At 59.7% G+C, this 8,909-nt stretch overlaps 1 long non-coding RNA gene and 5 other non-coding genes across 6 annotated transcripts; all 6 read left to right on the plus strand.

The window, feature by feature from the left end:
* Window positions 1-6: 6 nt before the first annotated feature.
* On the plus strand, window positions 7-5,885 carry LOC116629509. Its single transcript, XR_004298775.1, has 6 exons — window positions 7-112; window positions 494-538; window positions 1,661-2,211; window positions 3,315-3,668; window positions 4,216-4,335; window positions 4,724-5,885. It is a non-coding gene; the product is annotated as an uncharacterized LOC116629509 (long non-coding RNA).
* On the plus strand, window positions 168-248 carry LOC116629510. Its single transcript, XR_004298776.1, has one exon. It is a non-coding gene; the product is annotated as a small nucleolar RNA SNORD115 (small nucleolar RNA).
* On the plus strand, window positions 1,842-1,922 carry LOC116629511. Its single transcript, XR_004298777.1, has one exon. It is a non-coding gene; the product is annotated as a small nucleolar RNA SNORD115 (small nucleolar RNA).
* On the plus strand, window positions 4,403-4,483 carry LOC116629512. The gene has a single exon (XR_004298778.1). It is a non-coding gene; the product is annotated as a small nucleolar RNA SNORD115 (small nucleolar RNA).
* A 193-nt stretch (window positions 5,886-6,078) lies between the features above and the next one.
* Window positions 6,079-6,156, plus strand: LOC116629513. The gene has a single exon (XR_004298779.1). It is a non-coding gene; the product is annotated as a small nucleolar RNA SNORD115 (small nucleolar RNA).
* A 1,594-nt stretch (window positions 6,157-7,750) lies between these two features.
* On the plus strand, window positions 7,751-7,831 carry LOC116629514. Its single transcript, XR_004298780.1, has one exon. It is a non-coding gene; the product is annotated as a small nucleolar RNA SNORD115 (small nucleolar RNA).
* The last annotated feature ends 1,078 nt before the right edge of the window (window positions 7,832-8,909 follow it).

Genomic DNA, 8,909 nt, shown 5'->3' on the forward strand with positions numbered 1-8,909 from the left:
ACCAAGTTCCTGCCCTGAGTTCAAGTCTTGCTAGGCCAAGCCGCGGCCGGAATCCCAACTCTTGGGTCCTCATCACCCACCGGAGCATGCCACTCTGCAGTAAGCACCCCGGGTAAGCAGGTTCGGGGGGCAGGAGAAGGCTCGCCGGCATCACCATTGCCTTGCTTGGGTCAATGATGAGAACTCATATTGTCTCGAAGAGAGATGATGACCTAAAAATCATGCTCAATAGGATTACGCTGAGGCCCAGTGGAAGGGACCATCTCAGAGTCAGCATCCTGAGGATGCTCAGGGCCCTCGGGGAGCACTGCAGTTTGGGGCTTGAAGCGACCGATCCCTCAGGCCTCACTGCTTTGGCTGTGGCCTGACTGTGGGCCTCCAGGTGCACAAGAGGTGGTCGGGCCTTCAGCCTTGCCTGCTGACCCATCCCCCCTTCCAGGATGCCTTCCGGGGAGCCATTGCTAGGCAACCCTGGTCTCTTTGTGTCTTTCAGCAGACCTTCGTGGCCAGGGTCTCAGTGTGGTCACAAACATGGCAGGTGAGTGGAGCCACTGGGCTTCGAGGGAGGCCATAGACGCCATTTGGAGTGGGTTCGGGTGGCCTGTGTCTGGGTGGTGGCCACATGGGGGTCTGGTTAGGAAACCTGGATGGTCGGAGAGGGTGGATTTCCCCACTGAAGGTCCGACCTTGGGTCATCCCAGGTGGAGGGGAATTGAAAGATTGGCCGGGTCTCTGACATGGACCAGAAAGTGCAGGGACACCGCTGTCAGCCACCGATCAGCTGAGAGACCTTGCTGCTTCACGGTGTGCCCCATGTGCCCATCCAGATGGTGGATATGGGCCCCTTGGGTCCACTGGGGGCTGTCTCCTTGGACCTGGGGTATTCATGAAGCCCCAGACCTTGGCAAGTTGCCCTGGGCCGGAGAGGTCAGAGTTCCTGTCGCATGCACCCGACTCCCATGGAGCTGGGGCCCCTCGGGGCAACTGGGGAGTTCCCCTCTCCAATCCCTTGGGCTGCTGAGACAGGAAGGGGCACCTGGCCTAGGAGGGTAATCTTGAGTCCCTGGGCACAACAGGAAATGTCCTTGGGCCTATCATCGCGGCACTCTAGATCTGAGGGAGTGATCCCAGTGATGAGGCCCAACAGGTGCAGGGAGGGGGCTCCCGTGCACAGTGGGAATGGGTGGCATGCCTGGTTAGGAGCACGCTGTTATCCCGGCATCCATTCCTCTGCCCTTGGGACCCTGAGGGCCATGGGTCCCCATGTCCCCTAGGGAACCAGCCCAACTCTGGGTGTCAGAGATGGCCAATCTGTAGGAGGGCGAGGGCCTGACTGTACATACCAAGGCACCCACCCTTCATGCCTGGCCCAGAGTCCACAGCGTGCTACCTCTCTGGAAGGCTGTGTGCCGGGCCTTCTGGGGGGCAGCACAGCAAGGCTCAGTGCTCATGGGGGCCACGCTTTCTGTTGTTTTGTGGTCAAGGTATGGGCATTTCTGCTCCTGTAGTTTGCCCCTTCCATGTGGTCCCCTGCCGTATGCTGGCCGGCCTCACACCTTGCCACGTGGCCGCAGGCTTTACGCACTGGCCGCTCTTGGCTACAATGGCAGGTGCTGCGGAGCAGTGCATTTTGACACCTCGCCTACCCCTCTCTCCCCAGCTCATGTCCCCAGACGAAGATCCCGCCCTGAGGTCCAAGTCTTGCTAGGCTCAGACACTGCAAGATGCCCAATGTCTCATGCCCCCACCCTGCCCCTGGGCATCCCTCTCTACAGTAAGCAACCCCAGTAAGCTGGTTCGGGGGAGGAGTGAGTGCCTGTCTGGTCGCCACTGCCTTCCTTGGGTCAATGATGAGAACTCATAATGTCTCGAAGAGAGATGATGACCAAAAAATCATGCTCAATAGGATTACGCTGAGGCCCAAGGGAGGGGATCATGCTGGGGTCAGCATCCCGAAGATGCTTGGGGCCCTGGGTGAGCACTTCAGATTGGGGCTTGAGGCAACTGTTCTCTCAAGGCTCCCCACTGTGGCTATGAACTGACTGTGGGCCTCCAGGTGACCACGAGTGGATCAAGCCTTCAGCCTTGCCTGCCAACCCATTCTTCCTCCAAGGATGCCTCCTGAAGAGCCATTGCTTTGCAACCCCGATTTCCTTGTGTCTTTCTCGGGCCTTGGTGGCCATTGTCTCGGCGCAGCCACAACCATGGCAGGTGAGTGGAAGCTACTGCACTTGGAGGGAGGCCACAGATGTCATTGGGGTGGGTTGTGAGGCCCGTGTCTAGGAGGCTGCCACATGGGAATATGGCTGGGAGCCCTGGATGTCCAGAGAGGGTGGACTTCCCCTTGAAGGTCCACCGTTGGGCATGTGAAAGATGGGCCGGGTCCCTTAGGAGGACTAGAAAGTGCAGGGGCGCTGCCGTCACCCAGTTCAGTTGAGGGATCTTGCTGCTTCAAGGTGTGCCCCATGGGCCCATCCAGATGGTGGACGTGGGCCCCTTGGGACCACTGGCGGCTGTCCCCCTCAGGCCTCAACTGTTCCTGTAGCCCCAGCACTTGGCAAGGTGCCCTGGGCGGAAGAGCCCAGAGTTCCTGACGCATGCACCCAACTGCCAAGGAGCTTGGGTCACCTCAGGGCAGCTGGGAGCTCCCCTCCCCGATCCCTTGGGCTGCTGAGACATCAAAGGGCCCTCTGGGACTAGGAGGGGAATCTCAATCCCTGGACACAACAGGCGATGGCCCTGGGGCTCTTGCCCTGACACTCTAGACCTGATGGAGTTATCCAGGGGAAGAGGCTCAGCAGATGCAGGGAGAGGCCCCCCCTTGCATGCCGGGCAGTGCGCTACATGCCTTGGTGGTGTGCATGTGTTTGGCTCAGCATTCATTCCTCTACCCTGGGGACCTTGGGGGCCATGGCTTCCTGTGTCCTCGAGGACACCTGCCCTCGAGGGTGTCACAGATGGCCAATCCGTGGGAGGGTGAGGCCTTGGCCCTACCTACCAGGATAGGCTCCCTGCACGCCATGTCTCGTTCCCATATCCTGCTAACTCTCAGGTAGCCTGTGTGCTGGCCTTCTCCTGGGGGGTAGCCTCAGCAAGGCTTGGTTCCCTCGGGGGCCACGCTCTCCATTTTTGCGGGGTTCAGGTATGGGCATCTTGGCCCTGTAGCCTGTCCTTTTCTTGCAGTTCCAACTGTATGCCAGACGGCCTCACGGCTTGCCATGCGGCACCAGGATTTTGGGACTGGCATCCCTGGCTTCAGGGGTAGGTGCCATGGAGAATGGCGTTTTGACACCAAGCCTACCCTCTCTCCCCAGATCACGTACCCATACGAGGATCCTGCCCTGAGGACCAAATCTTCCTAGGCCCAGCCCTGGCAAGTGGCCCAATGTCTCCTGCTCTGACACCCTCCAGGGTAATCCACTCTACAGGGCTGTTCCTGAAGCCCTGGCCATTGTCAAGATGACCCAGGTGGGACAGCCCAGAGCTTCTGTCCCACACACCTACTCCAAGGAGCTTGGGCCTCCTTGGACCAGCTGGGAAGCTCTCCTCCCTGATCCCTTGGGCTGTCAAGACAGAAAGGACCCACCAGGCCAAAGAGGGGAATCTTGAGTTCCTGGATGCAACAGGCGATGGCCCTGGGCCTCTCGCAGGGGCTCTCTAGACCTGAGGTAGTGATCCCGGGAAAAGGCCCAGCAGGTGCAGGGAGAGGGCCCCCCTGCAAGGGGAGTAATGGGCGTCATGACCTGGTTGCATGCATGCGGTTTGCCCAGTATCCATTCCTCTGCCCTGGCGACGCTGGGGGCTGTGCCTCCCCATGTCTTCGAGGGCACCTGCCAGGCTCGGGGTATGACAGATGGCCAGTCCGTGGGAGGGCAAGGGCCTGGACCTAACTACAAGGGCACGCACCCTTCACGACTGGCCCCACGCCCACAGCGTGCTACCTCTCGGGAAGCATGTGTGCCGTGCCTTCTTCTGGGGGGCAGCATCAAAAAGGCTCAGCTCCTTCAGGGGCCAAGCTTTCCGTTTTTTTGGTGTCCAGGTATGGGCATCTCTGCTCCTATAGCCTGCCCCTTCCTTGCAGTTACCCACTGTGTGCCAGCCGGCCTAAAGCCTTGCCACATGGTGCTAGGCTTTCGGGACTGGCACTTCTTGGCTGCATGGGCTGGTTCCATGCAACAGGGCGTTCTGACACCTGGCCTACCCCTCTCTCCCCAGATCATGTCCCCAGATGAAGATTCTGCCCTGAGGGCCACGTCTTGCTAGGCCCAGCCCCTGCAAGAGGCCCAAAGTCTCGTAACTCTTCCCCCACCCCCCGCCGGGGCATCCCACTCTACAGTAAGCACCCCAGATATCAGGTTCGGGGGATGCCCTAATGCACGCCTGCGTCATCACTGCCTTGCTTGGGTCAATGATGAGAACTCATATTGTCTCAAAGCGAGATGATGACCTAAAAATCATGCTCAATAGGATTACTCTGAGGCCCAATGGAGGATACCATGCTGGGATCAACATCTGAAGATTGCTTGGGGTCCTGGGGGAGCACTGTAGTTTGGGGCTTGAGGCAATGGATCCCCCGAAGTTCCCCACTGTGGCTGTGGCCTTTCAATGGGCCTCCAAGTGCCCAAAGGGCCTCAGGCCTTCAAACTCCCTTGATCACCCTATCCGCCTCCCAGGACAACTGGAGAGCCATTGCTTAGCACCTGGTTCTCCTTGTGACTTTCAGCTGACCATGGTGGCCAGAGCCTCTGCACGGCCTCAAACACGGCAGGTGAGTGGAAGCCACTGGGATTGGAGGGAAGCAGCAGACGCCATTGGGGTGGGGTCAGGTGGCCCGTGTCTGGGTGGCTGCACATGGACATTGGACTGGGAGCCCTGGATATCTGTAGCGGGTGGATTTCCCTCTTGAAAGTCCGCCCTTGGACCATCTCATGTGCAGGGTAAGCAAGGGTTTGCGTGGGTCCCTGACAAGGACTGGAAAGTGTAAGGTCACCAACGTCAGCCCACGTTCAGCTGAGGGCTCTTGCTGCTTCATGGTGTGCCTCATGGGCACATCCAGATGGTGGATGTGGGCCCCTTGGGCCACTGGCATCTGTCCACCTCGGCCCTGAGCTATTCCTGAAGCACTGGCCCTTGGCAATTTGCTCCGGGTGGGAGAGACAAGAATTCCTGTCTCATGCAGTCGACTCCCAAAGAGCTTGGGCCCAATTTGGGCAGCTGGGGAGCTCCCCTCCTGATCCCTTGGGGCGCATAGACAGGAAGAGCCCACCAGGCCTAGGAGGGGATTCTCAAATCCCTAGGCGCAAAAGGCATTGGCCCTGGGCCTATGGTCACAGCACTCTAGACATGAGGGAGTGATCCCTGGAAGAGGCCAAACAGGTGCAGGAACAGGGTGCCCTTGCACAGCGGACAGTGGGTGGAATGCCTTGGTTGCATGGACATGATTACCCTGGCATCCATTCCTCTGACCTTGGGGCCCCAGGGGCTGTGACTCCCTGGGTCCTCGAGGTCACTTGCCCAACTGCGGGTGTCACAGATGGCCAATCCCTAGGAGGGCGAGGGCCTTGTCCTAACTACAAGAGAACACACCCTTCACACCCGGCCCCTCACCCACAGTGTGCTACCTTTCGGGAAGCCTATCTGCCTGGCCTTCTCCTGGGTGGCAGCATCAGCAAGGCTCGGTTCCCTCAGGGACTACACTCTCCGTTGTTTCAGGGTCCAGTTATGGGCATCTCTGCTCCTGTAGCCTGCCCCTTCCTTTCGGTCCCCCAATGTGTGCTGGCAATCCTCACGACTTGCCACGTGGCACCAGGCTTTCAGGACTGGCAGCTCTTGGCCACAGGGATAGGTGCCCCAGTGCAGGACATTTTGACAGCTGGCCACCCCTCTCTCCCCAGATGCCATCCCCGAGATGAAGATCCCTCCCTGAGGTCCAAGTCTTGCTAGGCCAAGCCCTGGCAAGGGGCCCAACATCTCGTGCCATCGCCCCCTTCCCGGGGCATCACGTTCTACAGAAAGCATCCCGGGTAAGCCAGTTCGGGGGATGGGAGAGTGCCCCCCTGCATCACCATTGCCTTGCTTGGGTCAATGATAACTCAATTTGTCCCAAAGAGAGATGATGACCTAAAAATCATGCTCAAAAGGATTACACTGAGGCCCAGTGGAGGGGACCATCCCCGGGTCAGCATCCAGAAGATTCTCAGGGCCCTGGGGGAGAGCTGCTGTTTGGGGCTTGAAGCAACCAATCCCTTCAGGCTCCCCGCTGTGGCTGTGGTCTGACTGTGGGCCTCCAGGTGCCAAAGAGGTGCTCAGGCCTTCTGCCTTGCCTGCCAACTCATTCCCCCTCCCAGGACGCCTCCCAGGGAGCCATTGCTTAAGAACCCTGGTCCCCTTGTGTCTTTCAGTGGGCCGTGGTGGCCAGGGTCTTCATGTGGATTCAACCATGGCAGGTGAATGGAAGCCACTGGCCTTGGAGGAAGGCCGCAGATGCCATCCAGGTGGGTTCGGGAGGTCCGTGTCTGGGAGGCGGCCACACGGGCGTCGTGCCGGGAGCCCTAGATGTCCGGATAGGGTGGATTTCCCCATTGAAGGTCCTCCCTTGGGCCATCGCACGTGCAGGGGAAGTGAAAGGTTGGCGGGGTGCCTGACAAGGACTGGAAAGTGCAAGGACGCCACCGTCAGTCCATGTTCAGCTGAGGGCTCCTGTTGCTTCATTTTGTGTCCCATGGACCTGTACAAATGGTGGACTTTGGCCCCTTGGGGCCACTGGCAGCTCTCCCCCTCAGCCCTGGGGTGTTCCTGAAGCCCTGGCCCTTGGCAATGTGCCCTGGGCAGGAGAGCCCAGAGCTCTTGTCACATGCAACCGACTCTCAAAGAGCTTGGGCCCCCTCAGGGCAGCTGAGGAGCACCGTCCCTGATCCCTTAGCCTGAAGCAGGAAGGGCTTACCGGGACTTGAAGGGGAATCTCGAGTCCCTGGGCACAACAGGCAATGGCCCTGGGCCTATCGTGGTGGCACTCTAGACCTGAGGGGGTGATCCAGAAGAGGCCCTGCAGGTGCAGGGAGAGGGCTCTCTTGCACGGCAGGCAGTAGGCGGCATGCCTTGGTTGCATGCATGCGGGTGGCCCGGCATCCATTCATCTGCCTTAAGGACCCCGAAGGCTGTGGCTCCCCTTGTCCTCAAGGGCACCTGCCCAGTTCCAGGTGCCACAAATGGCCAATACGTGGGAGGATGAGGGCCTGGCCCTACCTACCAGGGCACTCACCCTTCATGCCCGGTCCTGTGCCCACAGCTTGCTACCTTTCAGGAAGCCTGTGTGCTGGGCCTTCTTGGGGGGCAGCATCAGCAAGAATCGGCTCCCTCAGGGGCCACACTCTCCGTTGTTTTGGGGTCCAGGTATGGCCACCTCTGCTCCTGTAGCCTGCCCCTTCCTCGCAGTCACCCGCATGTGACGGCCAGGCTCAAGCCTTGCCACACACTGCCACGGTTTTGGACTGTCAGCTTACGGCGACAGGGACAGGTGCCCTGGTGTAGGACATTTTGACACCCGGCTTACCCCTCTCTCCCCAGATCCCGTCCCAGGTGAAGATCTCACTCTGAGGGCCAAGTCCTGCTTGGCGCTGTCCCTGCAAGGAACCCAACGTCTCTTGCCCCCATCCCCCCTTAACCCGGACGTCCAACTCTACAGTAAGCACCCCGGTAACCAGATTCGGGGGATAGGAGAGTACCTGCCCGCATCATCACTGCCTTGCTTGGGTCAAAAATGAGAACTCATATTGTCTCAAAGAGAGATGATCACCTAAAAATCATGCTTAATAGGATTACGCTGAGTCCCAGTGGAGGGGACCATTCTGGGATCAGCATCCCCAGGATGCTCAGGGCCCTGGGGAGCACTGCAGCTTGGGACTTGGGGTGACTGATCCCTCGAGGCTCCCCCCTGTGGCTGTGGCCCCCTCCAGGGGCCCAAAGGGGTTAAGGCCTTAGCCTTGCCTGGCAACTCATTCACCCTCCTAGGACGCCTCCCGGGGAGCCATTGCTTGTTAACCCTGGTCTCTTTGTGTCTCTCAGCGGGTCATGCTGGCCAGGGTCTCAGCACGTCCTCAACAATGACAGGTGAGTGGAAGCCCCTGGGCATGGAGGGAGGCTGCAGATGCCTTTGTGGTGGGTTCGGGAGGCCGGTGTCTGGGACGCAGCCGCATGGGAATCGGGCCAGGAGCCCTGGATGTCCAGAGAGGGTGGACTTCCCCCTTGAAGGTCCGCCCTTGGACCCTCCCACATGCAGGGGAAGTTAAATGTTGTCAGGGTCCCGGACAAGGACTGGAAAGTGCAGGGACACCGCCGTCAGCCCACGTTCAGCTGAGGGACCTTGCTGCTTCATGGTGTGCCCCATGGGACCATCCAGATGTTGGACGTAGGCCCCCTTGGGCCACTGGTGACTGTCCCCAATGGCCCTGGGCTGTTCCTGAAGCCCTCAACCTCGGTAAGGTGTTCCGGGCTGGAGAGCTCAGAGCTCCTTTTGCATACATCGACTCCCAAGGGGCTTGAGCCGTCTTGGGGCAGCTGGGGAGTTCCCTTCCCCGATCTCTGTGGCCGCTGAGACAGGAAGGGCCCACCAGGCTTAGGAAGGGAATCTCAAGTCCCTGGGTGCAACAGGCGATAGCCCTGGGCTTATCACGGTGGCACTATAGACCTGAGAGATTGATATGAGGGAAGAGGCCCAGCAGGTACAGGGAGATGCCCCCTTGTACGGCAGGCTGTGGGCGGCATGCCTTGTGCGTGCACATCTTGTTTGCCTAGCATCCATTTCTCTGCCTTGCGGGCCCTGGGGGCAGTGGCTCCCCATGTCCTCAAGAGCACCTGCCCACCTGCGGGTGCCACTGATGGCCAACGGTGGGAGGGCAAGGGCCTGGCCC

The sequence above is a fragment of the Phoca vitulina genome, unplaced genomic scaffold, assembly GCF_004348235.1.
Source record: "Phoca vitulina isolate PV1807 unplaced genomic scaffold, GSC_HSeal_1.0 scaffold1200, whole genome shotgun sequence".
In the NCBI taxonomy this organism is placed as follows: Eukaryota; Metazoa; Chordata; class Mammalia; order Carnivora; family Phocidae; genus Phoca; species Phoca vitulina.